Raw genomic sequence first — 18269 nt, 5'->3', positions numbered from 1 at the left:
TGACGTAAATGGGAGGCAGTGTCCGTTCTAGCTTTCCGCAAAGTCTCGGACCAGAAAAACCGAGCAGTGCGTTGGAGCGACGGGAACGTTTGTACTTATCAATGCAGTGAACTGTCTAGGCTGCTGAATTATTCATATGTTAATCTGATGTTATGTTTTGAACAGTGAAAGGGATGCTTTCTAACGTCCTTCTATTGTACTCCCAATAGACACACAGTTTACAGGTCTCCATTGTACAAAATACGATTATATACCATAGTCGAGCAAGTAGGTCAGAGCAGAGGCTGGCATCAGTTGGCGCTTGTGATTGCAGGCACACGGAACTGCTGGTATCTTCGACGGTGACTACACAATTTCGCGTCGGTTCGATCGCTGTCTAACGAGAACAATCAGCGATGGAAGACGCCGACACTGAAGTCGTCGTCAAAAACTCCACAGCTGACCTAGTAGAGCCCGACAAACCGGTGGTCATGAGGATATCAACTCTCAGTGATAGATCGTCCATGCTGCTGGGGCTAGGGTTTATCTTTATGATGGTCTTGGCAATCGCTGCGTCGACGGCAGTTACGGCACGGGAGAAGTGGAAGAGAGACCCTATCGTCAAGGCTCAGGCCTTGTTGGCATCAACGCCGTTGATCGACGGGTATGTACCCCATGTGTTGCAATGAATGTCAGTTTCGCTTTATCTGTAAACAAGTGGACAGCCTTTATAATATAAGCTTAGATACAAACTCAGACCAACCATCGTACTCTACCCGTGAACCAACTGAAGATTACGCGTCAATATGGCCTAAGTCTCAATATGCAGGCCAACCTTCGCTTCTACCTTCGAGTTCTGAAAAAAATCATGCAGATTTCCAGTGAAATTTAATCTTTGGAATTCTTATGTAACAGGCTTACAATTCGTTCAGTCTCTTGAGTGTCTGTGAATGGATTCACATTTTGTTCTTTTGTTAATAACAGTGTTTCATATCGATCACAAAGACAGCGAAACGTCGCGTCACGATATTTTGACACTCAGTCTCGGAAGTTCACAATGACTATCACATATCACAATATATGTGCTATATGGTGCGTAAACCATGTGCATGGTCCATTGCAGGCCCGTATGCATGATGCTTTCGCCCTCAAACTTGTTGGTTAAAATATATGGAACAATAAAATGAAGCACGTCACTCTTAATTTATATGGAGAGCCAAAGGGATTATATCATCGCTCACCATTTGTTGAAAGACCACCTTACCATAGCAATCATATGCCCATACGTAATTTAAATACTTACTGTACTTACGATAATTTATTCGTGCACTTCAACTTCTAAGCTGTCTTACGTCTACAGACACAACGATCTACCATTACAAATACGAATACACCACGGCACCCGTCTGGAAAATCTGGATTTAACAGAAGATCTAAGTTCTGCCTGGAAACTTTCACATACGGATATTCCGAGAATGAGAGAGGGTGGTGTTGGCGCTCAGGTACAGGCATTTTCAAGTCCGCGTTGCCTCTTGGCCTACTCGATTCTGCCAACGATTCGTTTAATAACAAAAGTCCTGTTGAGGGGAGGGGAAATCAGCTGAAATGATTTAAACCAGATTTTAACGTCGATGATGATGATGATGATGATGATGATGATGATGATGATGATGATGATGATGATGATGATGATGATGATGATTATGACGATGACAGCGATGATGGTGGAAGTCATATAGCGTGTACAGATTGATAATTTTACTGATGATAATGATGACATGTTTCTTGTTTTCATCTCAGTTTTGGTCGGTCACTGTAAGCTGCGATGCACAAGGTAAAGATGCTGTCAAACAGACGATAGATCAAATCGACTTGATCCGAAGAATGATCCACAAATACCATGGAACCTTCCAATTTGTCACAACTGCCGATGGTAGGGATCACCGACTAATACAATGTCTTCTTTAATTTTTTTGGTCACGTCATGCCTTGTGAAAAATTATATCTTGGACAGAAATTGCCGTCCCAACATCAACAGGGCAATCAACAGGTGGTTGTAATTACAGTACGCATACCATCTGACTAGTTTATTTCGTTCAGTTGTCATTTCTTGTGCTGTGTATTCTTCCGATCCTTTCCACAATATTTGTTCAAAATGAGTTCCATCGACTGATAATATTTCAAATATTTTCGAAACGTGTATGGTGACGTCATCTCAGTATGGACTGAAAACTTCAGATTCTGGCTGTTTCATCTGTAGCCTCAAGACAATCTAGGAGATTTATCTGACTGATTACTATGGTGTATGATGGACACAGACTTTTCCACGGCTCCAGGAATAACATTGCTTATTTATTTTGGCGCGTTTAATAGCAAAATTTATGATTGGTGGATCGATTGATTAATTGATTGATTGATTATAAAGAAGCAATAATAAAAAACATTTCGTAACTTTTGGAATTAGTGCCCAGGCCATAACATATTGCATGGTCTGAGTATTATTTCAGCAGAAAATTGCTCTCGCAGATTTTATGGCAAAGCTTCACAAAAGTGAGCCCATGAAACATACTATTAGTCTTATCAGTGAATGTAAGTACAAGCTATCAAAATTATTCGAAAATAGAAAATTAATACAAAGCATATCTCGGCTGGCAATACCGTTGTGCATAGCATAGTCTCACGGTACAGAATATATTTGGCGGGATCTTTTTCAGAGGGGCAACAGCAGCACTCAAACGTGGCACAAATTCAGATGCTTCTCTTTCTTTCTTAGGAATAACGGAAGCTTTCGAACAAGAGAAAATCGCGAGTTTAATAGGTGTTTCTGGCGGGCACAGCATCGATAGCAGCCTGGGCACACTACGGCAGCTGTATAACTTAGGAGTGCGAATTTTGACGCTAACTGGAAATTGCAGCACGCCATGGTGAGTGCCACTATGTTTTGATGAACTCCCAACAAAGACAGTAACTATTTTGATAATATGTCGTCCGCATGAATAACTGCGTAATGCTTTTCCAGCCGTCTCAATAAACGTATATAACGTACTCGTCCGAGTATAAGCCCTGCTCGTGTATAAGCCCCCCTACTGATTCAGAGGATTTTAGAAAATGCATTACATCCGTGTATAAGCCCCTACCCTAGTGTAACTCAAATACAGAAAGGTTAGGAGAGTATATTTAGTCGTTTAACTTGGTAAAATTACTTTTAGATAATAAAGAAACTATTAAAAGATGTTAAAACAATGGGAAACTGGAGTTTCCTTGACAGCATCGTAAGGAAAATGACACGTTTTCCCACTACTATCTTGATTCTTTGACCCTGTTCACCCCCGTCTCCTAAATAGAATAGTCTCACTCACGTCAGCCATGGTTTATTTTCATTCACGGCCACGATGTTTTCATTCTCTAAACAAGCCGTTTCTTTTGTTTGAAGCAATTATCCTTTCATTTGTGAAGACTTTTCCTGGTGACTATTACAATTTTCACTGCTTAGTGTTGTTGTTTTCACAAGATGTAGACAGTTGATACCGGAATATTGAGGTGCCATTCTGTGTAGGCAATGCATGCCTGTTCACATTACTGTTGATCAGCAGCATACATGACGTCTTTGTTTCAAGTTTGGGTTTTTTTTCGACGCTGAAATTTCACCAAAATGTCACTTCTGTATTCAGAGATTGTAAAATCAATTTCCTTGGATGTGTAAGTCGATTTTGAAAACGATAGAATGATCGAGTGGTGTTGAAAAAAATCGTGCATAAAATTAGCATAAATTAAGCGTCCACAGCAGATAACATGGGGTTGCTCGAGTATAAGCCCTCCCCTAGTTTTACGGCTGTTTAGTGTTGCCAAACCGGGGGCTTATACTCGGACGAGTACGGTAATCTTGGCGTACCATCCTTACACTGACCCTACTATAGAAACACGTGTATGGAGAAAATGACTCTACTCGGTTTTTTAATTATAAGCTCGCGCCATTGCGTTCGTCCGACACCAAATAAAGAATAATAAAAATAATTTCTTCTTTCACAATGAAGTCTCAATGCATGTAGCGAAATTAAGTTTGCCATATATATATATATATATATATATATATATATATATATATATATATATATATATATATATATATATATATATATATATATATATATATATATATATATATATATATATATATATATATATATATATATATATATATATATATATATATATATGTTTGTGTGTGTGTGTGTGTGTTTGGGCTAGGTAATATATTCGATGACCTTCAATTGCGAGATCAGTGTGCAAGTGAGGACGATATATACACAAATGCAATGAGAAAAGATTTTTATCAAATCTAAAGTGAAATTTATAACTTCATTATTGCTCTTGCTTCACGCGAATAAATGTTACACAAGTCAACCATGCAGAGTCTTTGGAGTATGTGTACAGTTGCTCAGGTCAGCTCAATATCAGTGCATATCCATGGTCTTGCGACATTCTGTTGAAAACGTTGTGGAATTTCTGCCATACACATGTACCCTTAATCCTGCAAGAAATATGTGTTATGTAGGTCATTTCCCCACACTCATCATGACCTGAGTTCAATTAGTCTAGAACATTCCCAAGGTCACTGCCCTTGATGACCTCACAACCTTGAATTCAATTAGTCATGTTTGGAATGTTCTGGAAAGTTGATTAGTTGTGTAAGGGAGATAATTTTAGAACAGTAATTAGCATGTCAATATAATTAGCATGTCAATAAAAGTTCTAGATTGTTCTTACATGCCTTTATAAAAGGGACGTGCACAGCTTCCAGTCAGACTTTTGGGATCGTGTCTCTTGTGTGTTACTAAACTCCAGCAGTAGTCATTCTCAAGACTTTTCAAGACCTTCACTGCCAACGCTGGATTTATACTGTGGACTTTATGCAGCTGCAAGCCTGCAAGGACTGTTCATTCATCCAACTGACTGTTACAACTCTGAGACTGGAGCTTTGCCGTCCCAGCTGAGATAAGTAGTCTGTACACTTTTAAAGCTTGTACTCTATCCCTGACTTAGCAATTAGTTTTATTTTGTAATAAATTCTGTTTAAACGTTATTTGCTGAGTTCACCCTTTTGTTCGTTTTCTCTGCACTAACAAATTGAGATAAGTAGTCTGTACACTTTTAAAGCTTGTACTCTATCCCTGACTTAGCAATTAGTTTTATTTTTGTAATAAATTCTGTTTAAAACGTTATTTGCTGAGTTCACCCTTTGTTCGTTTTCTCTGCACGTAACAAAATTGGGGGCTCGTCCGGGAGACGAATATTTTGAGCCGTTTGACAACATTTTGACAGCCTTTTCAAAACTACTGTATACTGTGAACTCAGCGAAATTTAATCATGGCGGAATTTAAACCAGACGAATTTATGGATGACCTTGATCAGGACACATTTAATTCCCTCAGAAAAGACAACCTCATAACACTGGCCAATTTCCTAAAGTAGAAGTCAAAAGATCTATGCGCAAGAGGGAAATACAGTACCGTATTGCCAAACATCTAGTTGATTTAGGCCAATTTGAGGAATCCACCCTGAAAGATTATGAGCCCGAGTCTACCTCTGAACTCAGAAAATTAGAATTAGAAATGCAGACAAATTTGGAGATCAAGAAACTAGAATTACAAATGAGAGAGAAAGAATTACAAATGGAAGAAAGACAGAGAGAAAAGGAGAGAGAATTGGAAGAACATCGACTACAGTTAGAAATGAGACGTTTAGAGCTTGGACAGTTAGGAAAATTCTCCCTTCAGACAAGTTTGACATCACTAAGCATTTCAGGTTAGTTCCCCCTTTCCAAGAAAAGGATGTTGATAAATATTTCCTCCATTTTGAGAAAATTGCTCAGAGTCTGAATTGGCCTAAGGAGTCTGGTCTATGCTTTTGCAGAGTGCTTTGGTGGGTAAAGCCAGAGAAATTTACATTCAGTTGTCAGTAGAGCAGGCTTCAGATTATGATTCTGTGAAGGAATTAATTCTCAAGGGCTATGAGTTGGTGCCTGAAGCTTACCGTCAGAAATTTAGGGATTGTGAGAAGGTGAAGGATCAAACTTATGTTGAATTTGCTCGAACAAAAGAACAACTGTTTGATCGTTGGTGCTCTTCTGAAAAGGTCAGTCAGAATTATGACAAATTACGACAGCTCGTTTTGATTGAGGAATTTAAAAGGTGCATCCGGAGTGACATCAAGACATTTATCAATGAACAAAAGGCAGATACATTGGAGGTCGCTGCACGTTTGGCCGATGATTATTCATTGACCCACAAATCTTCATTTCTCAGCAAACCATCCCAGTCCTTTTCATACAGAAACAATGCAGGTAAATTAACTCCTCCTTTTCATCCAAGAATTTTTCAAAGGAGAGTAGGAAATCAAATGACAACAGTTCACAAAATTCAGTAACACTTCCACATCATCAGATCCCAAGTCTCAATCTCCTTCTGACAAACAGTTCGGTACACTTTCTTGTAATTATTGCAAGAAAGACGGCCATTTAATGTCAGAGTGTTTCAAATTGAAAGAAAACGTGAAGGTCAAAGTGGTCAAAGTGGATCTAAGCCCACCGGCTTTATTTCTTCATCAACTCAATTAGAGTCTAATAATGTGTGCAACACATTTTCTGAGATAAACCCCTCTTATCCCCAATTAATGAGGTCAAGGTCAATTCTTCTCAAGATAGCATTATGGGTATTTTCGAACCATTTATTCATGATGGTTTTATATCACTTTCTAGTGATTTTTCTTCCGCTACCCCTGTCAAAATTTTAAGAGATACCGGGCTTCCCAGTCTCTTTTGTTGGCAGATACCCTGCCGTTTTCTGAAAGTCATTTTCAGGTTCTAAAGTTCTTATTAAGGGGGTAGATTGTAATGACTACATTCCTGTTCCTCTCCATAATGTCTATTTGTCTTCGGACTTTGTTTCTGGACCTGTGACTTTAGGTATTAGGCCTTTTTTGCCTTTTGAAGGGATTCACCTTCTTCTGGAAACGACCTTGCTGGGGACAAGGTCATTACTAATCCACTTGTGACTGATAATCCTAGTTTAGATCAAAATCCAGAGCCAATAGAGGAAGACATTCCCGGCCTTTTCCCATCATGTGCCATTACTCGAGCCATGTCAAAGAAAACTTCCGAGAATCAAAATACTCTCAAAAATAATGTCACAGATGTTGACTTAAATGACACCTTTCTCAGTCAGGTGTTTGACACGGATCATTCCGTTATCCCTCGTGGATTTGAAACTTCCAGTAAAACTTCTGCTGACCAAAGTCAGACATTTTCTAGATCAAATCTCATTGCAGAACAACACAAAGACCCAGATATTTTGTCTTTGTTTGACAGGGTAGATGATGAAGGTAAAACTTCAGATAGCTCTGTTTCCTATTATACAAAATCTGGTATTCTCATGCGTAAATGGAGACCTCCAGATGTTTTGGTTGATGACGATTGGGCTATAAAACATCAAATTGTGGTTCCAAAGCCCTACCGTGCTGAAATATTGCGCCTAGCCCATGAAACCCCCTGGGCTGGTCACTTAGGAGTCAGGAAAACTTATCATAAAATTCTCAGTCACTTTTATTGGCCTAATCTCAGGCAGGATGTAGCACATTTCTGTAAAACTTGTCACACATGTCAAATGGTAGGAAAGCCAAATCAGACTATTCCAAAGGCCCCTTTACAGCCAATTCCTGCATTTCAAGAACCATTTAGTAGGATACTAATAGACTGTGTTGGGCCCCTACCAAAAACAAGATCAGGAAATGAGTACATGTTGACAATTATGTGTACATCAACTCGGTTCCCCGAAGCCATACCACTGAGAAATATAAAGACAAAGACTATAGTGAGAGCTTTAGTCAAATTTTTCACTTTATTCGGCCTCCCTAAATGTGTCCAGTCTGATCAAGGCTCCAACTTTATGTCTGGAATTTTTCAACAAGTAATGGATCAGCTAGGCATTAAACAGTATAGGTCATCCGCCTATCATCCAGAAAGTCAGGGTGCTCTTGAGCGATTTCATCAAACTTTGAAAAACATGATTAGGACCTACTGTTTTGACACAGAGAAGCAGTGGGATGAAGGAATTCATTTTTTGCTCTTTGCTGTTAGAGAGTCAATTCAAGAGTCTCTTGGTTTTAGCCCATTTGAGCTTGTATTTGGACATACAGTCCGTGGCCCACTTAAGCTCGTTAAAGAGAAATTCCTATCAGACGATGATGATTGTCTGAATATTTTGCAATATGTCTCAGATTTTCGTACAAAACTCTCTAAAGCATGTGAATTAGCCAGAGAAAATCTTGAGTCATCTCAGCAGTCAATGAAAACCAAATATGATAAAAGCACCTCAAAACGGAAGTTTGAACCCGGTCAAAAGGTTCTTGTTCTACTTCCAATTCCTGGCAAACCACTCCATGCTCGTTACTTTGGGCCATATCTAATTGATAAGAATTGAGTGATTTAAATTACATCATAATAACACCTGACAGGCGTAAACAAAAACAGCTATGTCACATAAATATGCTTAAGCCATATTTGGATAGGGATAATCCTACTATAACTCAGCCTGTCAGTGCAGTCAGTTCAAGCCATTATGAAGATAGTGATACTGAAACTGACTTGAGTGAAAATACTCTAAACTCAAAGCTGGGCTCGGTCAAGCTTCAGAACTCAGAAATCCTGGAGAAGCTGGAGTCTACAAAGTTGGCACACCTCCAGCCAGAACAACAACAACAGGTGAAAGAACTGCTCCACGAATATAAACACCTATTTCAAGATGTTCCAACGAGGACAAACGTCATCTATCACGACGTTGATGTTGGGGACAGTAAGCCTGTAAAACAACATCCATACAGACTGAATCCAACAAAAGCGAAATATCTCCAGGAAGAAGTCAAATACCTGCTGGACAATGACTTTATTGAACCCAGTAAAAGTAACTGGAGTTCGCCGTGCATACTTGTTCCCAATCAGACCACAGTTATCGTATGTGCACGGACTTTAGGAAGGTCAACACTTTAACAAAGACAGACACTTTCCAATCCCGAGGATTGATGACTGCATCGACCGAGTGGGAAAAGCCAAGTATGTGACGAAATTTGACCTACTGAAGGGATTTTGGCAAGTCCCTCTGACGGATCGTGCTCGTGAAATATCCGCCTTTGTTACACCAGACGGATTGTTCCAGTACAAGGTGATGCCATTCGGAATGAAGAACTCTCCGGCAACGTTCCAACGGATGATCAACGACGTCATATCCGGGCTAGACGGGTGTGCAGCCTACGTTGACGACGTCGTCCTGTATAGTGACACCTGGGAGGAACACATCAAGCTCATGCGGAAGTTCTTTGAGAGACTGAGCAAAGCAATGTTGACTGTCAACCTTGCCAAATCTGAGTTTGGTTGGGCAAGGGTAACTTACCTCGGACATACTGTAGGACAGGGTGAGGTAAAACCTGTTGATGCCAAAATCAGTGCCATTTCAAGTTTTCCCATACCAAACTGCAAACGACAACTGATGCGCTTTCTCGGTATGGCTGGTTACTACAGAAAATTCTGTCCAAATTTCTCCACAATTACTGAGCCTTTGACTAACTTACTTAAAAAGAAAGTAAAGTTTGTTTGGTCAGAGCAATGCCAACAGGCATTTGATACACTTAAAGCCATACTGCAAAGTGCCCCAGTGTTGTCTGCACCAGATTTCATTTTGCCATTCAAATTAGCTGTAGATGCTAGTGATACGGCTGCTGGTGCTGTTTTATTGCAAGAGGATAGTCATGGTATAGATCATCCTGTTTGCTATTTTTCACGCAAATTTAACAAATCCCAGAGAAACTACTCTACAATTGAAAAAGAGTGTTTATCTTGATATTAGCTTTACAGCATTTTGAAGTTTATGTTACTTCTTCAAATCAGCCAATAGTGGTTTATATTGATCACAACCCTCTTGTTTTTCTGCAGAAATTTAAAGGCAAAAATCAGAGATGCTAAGATGGAGTTTAATGTTACAGGAGTTTAATCTTGACATTAGACATATCAAAGGCAGAGACAATTTAATTGCAGACTGTCTCTCTCGTATTTAGAAATTATTGTTGTTCACTTTCAAGAAATTTTATTGTTGTTCACTTTCAAGAAATTTTACTTTAGAGTAAAACAAAATTTGAGTACTTAAATCCTTTTCAAGATTACATTTGTAAAAGAAAGATTTTTCTTTGAAAAATTTTCTTTTTTGAAGAGGGGGTGTGTTATGTAGGTCATTTCCCCACACTCATCATGACCTGAGTTCAATTAGTCTAGAACATTCCCAAGGTCACTGCCCTTGATGACCTCACAACCTTGAATTCAATTAGTCATGTTTGAATGTTCTGGAAAGTTGATTAGTTGTGTAAGGGAGATAATTTTAGAACAGTAATTAGCATGTCAATAAAAGTTCTAGATTGTTCTTACATGCCTTTATAAAAGGGACGTGCACAGCTTCCAGTCAGACTTTTGGGATCGTGTCTCTTGTGTGTTACTAAACTCCAGCAGTAGTCATTCTCAAGACTTTTCAAGACCTTCACTGCCAACGCTGGATTTATACTGTGGACTTATGCAGCTGCAAGCCTGCAAGGACTGTTCATTCATCCAACTGACTGTTACAACTCTGAGACTGGAGCTTTGCCGTCCCAGCTGAGATAAGTAGTCTGTACACTTTTAAAGCTTGTACTCTATCCCTGACTTAGCAATTAGTTTTATTTTTGTAATAAATTCTGTTTAAACGTTATTTGCTGAGTTCACCCTTTTGTTCGTTTTCTCTGCACGTAACATATGTTAAATTGATTCTCTTTTGTGATCCTTCAAAGTTTTGCCGATTATCGGCAATTGGCGAGAAATTTTTCGCCGAAACAAGTCGGAAACTACGTATAATCTTTCTCTGCAAGTATAGTAGAAGGAATCACTCAGTATGTTGTCAACTGCAATTAATATAACATATGTACAAACAAACATAAAAATAAACATATATAAACATATATATAACATATGTATATAATGTAATATCTATATATATATATATATGTATAATATATGTATACAATATAACATATGTAAAAAGCATGATTATCAAATACAAGCATAGATAGACCAGTATCCAGTCTATATCTTTCACCAATACTGGTTTCTTGATCAATCTCACAAGAATACGTGGTACTGAGACGCTCATGTAAAAATCACTAAATAAATCTACTTCACAGGGCTGACGGACACAATCAACCTGCCAGAAATAGAGGGCTATCTTTATTTGGTGAGGTAAGATGAACCTTCCGAAAGAAAATTGAAGCGCTTTTGAAACAGATTTGTAAAATTTTAGTAACGTGTTTTTAAGGTATGGATTTAGCAGTGACTGAGTGAGCGGTTTTAATCTAACAAATAGGTGAGCAGGAACCGTTTAGGTTTTAAGTTCGTATTCGATCGATAATCTACTGATTCAGAATTTTTACATAATTACATCTGCTGTTGGCTCAGAAAACGGGGGACGTCGAAAACGTGGGCACCGGTCTATGTAAAACGAAAGACTGTCTTGATTTTTCATTCAGCAGGTTGGATTAGCAATCTCTAGTGTCGAAACCAGTTGTCGTGGTCGTATCTAGATCTTCTGCCAGCCAGTCGGTCGCCATTGACGCCGTAAGCTCGACACTGATAAATCATGGTTTCCACAGAAAATTTTTTCAGGACAAATTTTCAAGTTATATGAGTCGTGTCTTATTCCCAACAGGCGGCGATCCACGAAATGAATAGACTCGGTATGATGGTAGACTTATCAAATGCCCACCACAACACCATGAACGATGTTCTGAACATTGCCGAGGCACCAGTTATTTTCAGCCATTCAGCGGCCTTCGCCCTGTGTCCACACAACAAGAATGTACCGGATGACGTACTTTACCAATTGGTGAGAACTTTCGAAATTCTTTAAAAGTATCATTAATTAGGTTTACGCTTAATGTATTAGTTTCCATAGACACAATTAACAGTGGATAAGGGTCCCTTTTTAACCGATCAGATAGATTGAAAAAGTCGCTGTCGAATACTCCGAGATTAGGGCATGACATATTGCCAGTCTGGAAGTCGGTAACGTTTTTTTGATTCCTGTTGGACATTATTAGTACCCTCCGAAATCAACCTCTTATTGCACTAGAAAATTTTCTTTTCAGTCAATGGTGAGTGGAGAAGAACAACAGTTACCGACTAATATGTCCCATCATAGTAGGCCATATTTTCTGTAACATATGGGGTTATGCACGCCCAGCGACGGTATACCACGAGATTTTGACCATCATGAGCGATAGCAAGTGCATACATGAAGTGAACTGGTCAAAACCAAGTGGTATACCGGCGCTTGATGTGCTTTATTGCTATTATATTACAGTATATTGAAATTGGAACATCAAAAAAGGAATATTGCTCTTGCCGAGAATTCGCGCGTGTGCAGCCGTGCTATATGGCAAATATACAACGGTTCTTTTCACGTCTCGACTGACCAGATCGCCATTATATATGATATAGGCCTAATGTTGAATTTGAAGATCGTCCGTTGCCGTACCGTACTACTGATCTATTTAATCAATGCAGTTTTCTTTCTCTTTTTCTTTCTTTTTTCCAGAAAACCAATCGTGGGATCGTGATGGTGAATTTTGACAGTGAAGTTATCAGCTGTGGTAGCGAGGCAACAATAGCCGATGTTGCAGGTAAGTGACTTTAAAACAAAACAAACTCTGTACTTTAATCTTATGAGAAACTCTATGCATGCGACGAGCTGAAAATCGGCTGTGTGTGTAACGTACCATGGCCTGACATCGGATGAACAACCATCGTCGCTGTCCCAGAAATATCTGAATTGCGAAGAAGGTATTATCAGCTCGTCAATCAGTAAAGATTTGTCATTGAGACGAATTTTTTGCTTATTGCCACATCTTAACGTTGCAAGAGTTTTTCAATATATGGTAGTGTTGTTTGGTAAACCAAAACTCTCAAGTTGCAAAGACTTCAAACAATTACTAGTATGTAGAAAAAAACTGAGATCTTAGGACATTTGTAGTCACTTACGTGATACTTCGCTGTGTGTCATCCCAGGTGATTATTCAGAAAGATGCAATGAATTGTTATTTTTTATGTTAATAAACCCACAAAAAATCTACGAATTCCAAACTGCCTGGATGCAATCATTGATAAATCTTCTGCTTCCTCTTCAGATCACATAGATTACATAGCGAAGACGCTGGGGAGGCATCTGTCGGTCTGGGTGCTGGATTCGATGGCATTCAAGTGTAAGTACATACACATGTGATGCAGCACAGTTTAAACTGTAAACCTGAACATTCAACTTACAGCTGCTTCTGACTGCCATAGATATTCTCTTTTGGCGAACCGTGTAAAACTTTGAGAATATAGGCAATGGATAGTCTAGTCGACTTTTGAGTGCTTTACAAAAAGATTTCCGTCTTTGCAGTATTAGAGACATGGTTGTAGCTGTAGTGATATAGCTTGCTGTTGTGTCTTATTTGTCAGGAGGAAAGGAAGTCTCCAATGTGTGAGAAACTACTCTAATTATGTTTCATGTGAGCTCGTTGAGCCATTAGTTTTCTCGAGAGTCTATGGTCTGGCATTGCACCTTGTTACAAATTCAGATGCTTACCACCTGAAGTTACATACTGAAAGATTCAGTTGTGTATGAGTATTCGCCAACTCCAACCCTAAACAACCCGCCCTGTGGTTAGTATCAGAGATGGCAGAGCACACATTCACGACTGTATCTTACAGCGTGCACGTTTAAAGTGTGTACAGCGACTTGCGCAGATGCAATGAGCTTCATCAGATCTAAAGACGATTTTACAACACTCAATTTCAGACCTGCGAGGGGACTTGAAGACACATCAAAGTATCCTGATTTGATTATCGAACTGATGAAAAAGGGCTGGAACGAAGAGGAACTAGAACTTTTGGTGGGAAAAAACCTTTTACGAGTTTTCAAAATGGTCGAAGAGGTGTGTATGGCCATTACAGGATATCCCACCGTAGAATGTCTTTTACCTCTTACCTCGTGGCAAAGAAAACCGAACATCTCTTAATCGTTTTCCTACTTTTCTTCTCCCTACTCTCCCGAACCATTCTCTGAAATTCCTGATCCTACAAATTAAGAAAGGTGTAATGCTGGCTTTTGCCGGTGATCCAACTCCTCTACTCTCATTTGGCGGTTGCCTCCCTTCCAAAGTAATGAAACCGTACATAGTAAGGAAAGGTCTCCCCTAGCTCCATGTAGGGTGAATGAACCAACGCTCCGGAAAATGGCATTCTGAATGTGGGGGGGGGGGGGGGGAGAGGGAGAGAGAGAGAGAGAGAGAGAGAGAGAGAGAGAGAGTGAGTCATAGAAAATTCATTGCGACAAAAAGTTAGCCATTGAATCAAAGTTTCTTCAAATATTCTCGTTTTTCTGTCATAATATTGCTTTTCTTTGACGATTAATACCATTTTTGTCTGATTGTCTCAGATACGTGATAGAAAACTCGAAGAAGGAGAAATGCCTCGCGAAGATGAAGAAATCCTCGCAGGATGGAGCTCATCATGTCGTACAGAATGGAATGAACTTTAGTAATCATTTGTCTGCCGGACTGTTTTCCGACTTCCTCTACTTCTTTATTTATTTATTTTTACAATCTGAAGTGTGATCTGTTTTTAACAGGAATTGCGTTTTTATCGTTTGTTTGTTACGGCTACTACGGGTTGGATTAAATTCTTTACTTAACCCATGGATGATCTTTAATTATTATGTGGAGCCAAGTAGCCTGTCTCCTTTGACCTCACGGAATCAGTGACATTTTTAATATTCTAAATAAACGTTGGTTTTTTTTTAAAAAAAGAAAACTCGTTTTCCCAATTTCTTACACTTGTCAGTATGCGTATAGTTTTAAGATAACCGTGGTTCACAAATCATTGCGAGAATATTTTTCAAAACGAAAGATGTTGCTCTGAGTGAGAAGGAATAGTGTGTATGAATCTTGAAAGTCAGTTAATATTAACCCCACAGTCTTCGTAAAATTTAAGTGCGAAGTGTTCGAAAATACAATTATTTAACGTCTACTAGTTAATTGATTCATATTTTGAAAGGTGAAGTCGGCATCCTCAGGATTTTAATGATTCTGTGTGACTCATGTGAACAATTAGGGCTATTTAATAAATGTGCGAGTTTTTTAATTTCTGAACAGAATACCCTGGAAGGGTAGCGTAAGAAGAATTGTGCCAAGAGTATTCATGTTATGATATATTGAACAATCGCCCATTGTCTATTGTTGGCTGCCAAGTTAGGGAACGAAATTAATTTCAAATATTGCACAATCATTTAACAATGTGTTGCAATACCGCGCGGTCAATTATATAAAAATTCTTGGCCTTGCTGGATAGCTGTACCTTCGGTCAATGTTACTGCTATCATGTATAAAAATCACGCTGACAACCAATTTATCAAGTATAAAACAAAACCAAAAAAGCAAAGGAAATTGCCTCGACTACGCATTAGTATAAATTGCAATGCAAAAGCGTGCAAGTAAATATCTGTGAAGCCGCGGTATGTGCTTTCACAGTTTAGAATGTACCATTAAATCGTGGAATAATCGCCAAATCTAAGACTAATTGAACAATTAAGTTGTCAATGATTTTTGTTTACCGCTACGATTCTGTCTCCCCTTCCTCTCGCAATCTAATGGTCAACTCTCCTTCGTCATTTTGAGTGTTTTACTGAAAAATTTGCATTGGTAATAGGTCATTGAAAATCTAAAAGTACGCTGTAATTATAAACTATTTGACATTTAAATCATGTTGCAGTAGTTTGTTGTACCCATCTGTGACATACCGTGAACTATGCGTTCAAAATCAGAAAAACTCTTGAAATCTCTTGATTAGATTCGCAGCGGCTACGTGCTAGCATCATCTACACTCCCATATACATAGTTGGATCACAATTTAACCATCTCCTCGAAAATTACACCGATGAACATGTTACTCGCATCGTCTTGAAGAAATCGGCCGTGTTATGAATTTGTAGATTTCATCATAATTTGAATGTTACATTTTGACCATCCCTATGAACCTGTATACCAAATATCAAAACTATAGAACAAGCAGTTTTGCTGAAAAAACTTTTGACCCAAATTAAGAATGTGTTACAATACCGCACGGTCAATTACATCAAAATTCTTGGCCTTGATTGATAGCTGTACCTTCGGTCAATGTTGCTGCTATAATGAAAATCAGGCTGACAACAAAGTTATCAACGAAAATAAAAGCAAAACAAAAAAAATACCGTCAAGGACAGTGTGCTCACATTCGGTCTGAATTTGTCCATTCAAGAAATATTTAAACCAGAAAAACAAGAATGACAAAGGCAAATAAGGTCTGCAACTTAGGTAATGGAGGTCATCTTTAGGAACATGCACATCAACTTCTATAGCAATGGGACAAGCAGATCCTAAATACATAAGCAAATGTCAACAACAAAAAATAGACAGAGAAGGTTTGATAAAAAGAAAAGGTGGGAGTGGGTAAAAAAATGTACAAGGGATCTGGTAAAAAGTAATGCTACCTCATCAATCTTCTAGACCCTACCCCCTCCTGAATATCAAATGTTCCATTCCTTGGTATTACATAACGCCAGATGACAGGAAATGTATTTACAACCTTTGGGATTTTTTAATTAATGCGATGAGTGTTATCATTCTAATGTAAACAGCACTTAGTTACAGATAGTGAAATGCCTTCCACTGTGGGCGGTGATTACAACATCTGGAATTATCCTGGATCCAAACTTCTCATCAGTTTTTGTGTGTCTTACATAGAACAGTTGCAAAAATCGGTCCGCAATGAAAAAATTCACCTCAGCTTTGTTTTCTGGATTAAATTTTTCTACAAATTGATACCAAATATGTCAAAATTATGTTCACAGCCTTTGAAATATATTTTTACCATAACCCAAATGGGATTCGAACACCCACACACTCACGGCAACATCGCCTAGCTGCTAGGCCTCACACAAAACCAGTCGGCTACTGTTTCCAACCCAAAAGAGTTGGTCACAGCAACCGACTTAACTGTCTCACAACATATCCTGGGTTAGTGTAGGTCATTTAAGGTCACAAACTAAGAAAATTACCTAAAATATACAAATTTGGGGGTTTCCCAACACTTTGAGCAGGAAATTTATCTAATAACATCCCTCGGGGCTTTATACCAAATTACAAAGCTATCAAACAAGTAATTTTGAGAACAAGTTTTCTTGACCAAAAATGACAATATTGTCTTAAAAATACAAATTTGTATATTTCAGGACAATTTCCACATGTCTAACTATTGTCATCTCTGTACGTCTGTGTACCAAATATAAAAGCTGTCTGTCCAGGGGTTCTAGGAAAATACTGTTTAAGATTTTTTGACCAAAATGACAAAATTGCTCCATAATAGTAATTTTCCCACTGAATTTTGTCATAATTTCAACAAATTAGAAGAGTAACACCCTCACAAAGATCTAACCCAAATTTGAGAGCGATTGGGCTGGTGGTTTCAAAGAAGAAGAATTTTTACTGAAAATGAGAAAAATCACCAAAAAATTCAGCAAAAATACAAAATTAAGGATATCTTCACAATATTCATGAAACTGTATAAGATTCACCTAAGGTACTTGCACATAAATTTTCAAATCAATCAAAACAGCGGTTCTCGAGATATTAATTCTTGACCATTTTCACATTTTGTAAGCTCATTTGCATAATTTTGGCAATGCAGACTTCATTTGAACAAAATCCTATCTATAGTCCAGGATGCATCCACATACCAAATACCAAGCTGAAATGTGCAGTGGTTTGCATGTTTTTGATGTTGACGGACATACTGTATGTACATACATACATACATACATACATACACACACACATACATACAGACGCCATCAACTTCAGCTTATACGATAAACTCACATTGGTATAACCAAATGTGAGCTAAAAACAAAGGAAATTTACCTCGACTACGCATTAGTATAAATTGCAATGCAAAAGCGTGCAAGTAAATATCTGTGAAGCCGCGGTATGTGCTTTCACAGTTTAGAATGTACCATTAAATCGTGGAATAATCGCCAAATCTAAGACTAATTGAACAATTAAGTTGTCAATGATTTTTTGTGTACCGCTATGATTCTGTCTCCCCTTCCTCTCGCAATCTAATGGTCAACTCTCCTTCGTCATTTTGA

At 38.5% G+C, this 18269-nt stretch overlaps 1 pseudogene; it reads left to right on the top strand.

Moving 5' to 3' along the window:
* The first annotated feature begins 259 nt into the window (after nt 1–259).
* On the top strand, nt 260–14887 carry LOC139149202 (dipeptidase 1-like; annotated as a pseudogene).
* The last annotated feature ends 3382 nt before the right edge of the window (nt 14888–18269 follow it).

Source organism: Ptychodera flava, chromosome 14 (genome assembly GCF_041260155.1).
Source record: "Ptychodera flava strain L36383 chromosome 14, AS_Pfla_20210202, whole genome shotgun sequence".
Classification (NCBI taxonomy): Eukaryota; Metazoa; Hemichordata; class Enteropneusta; family Ptychoderidae; genus Ptychodera; species Ptychodera flava.
The sequence above is the reverse complement of the archived record's forward strand: the minus strand, read 5'-3'. Positions and strand labels throughout refer to the sequence as shown.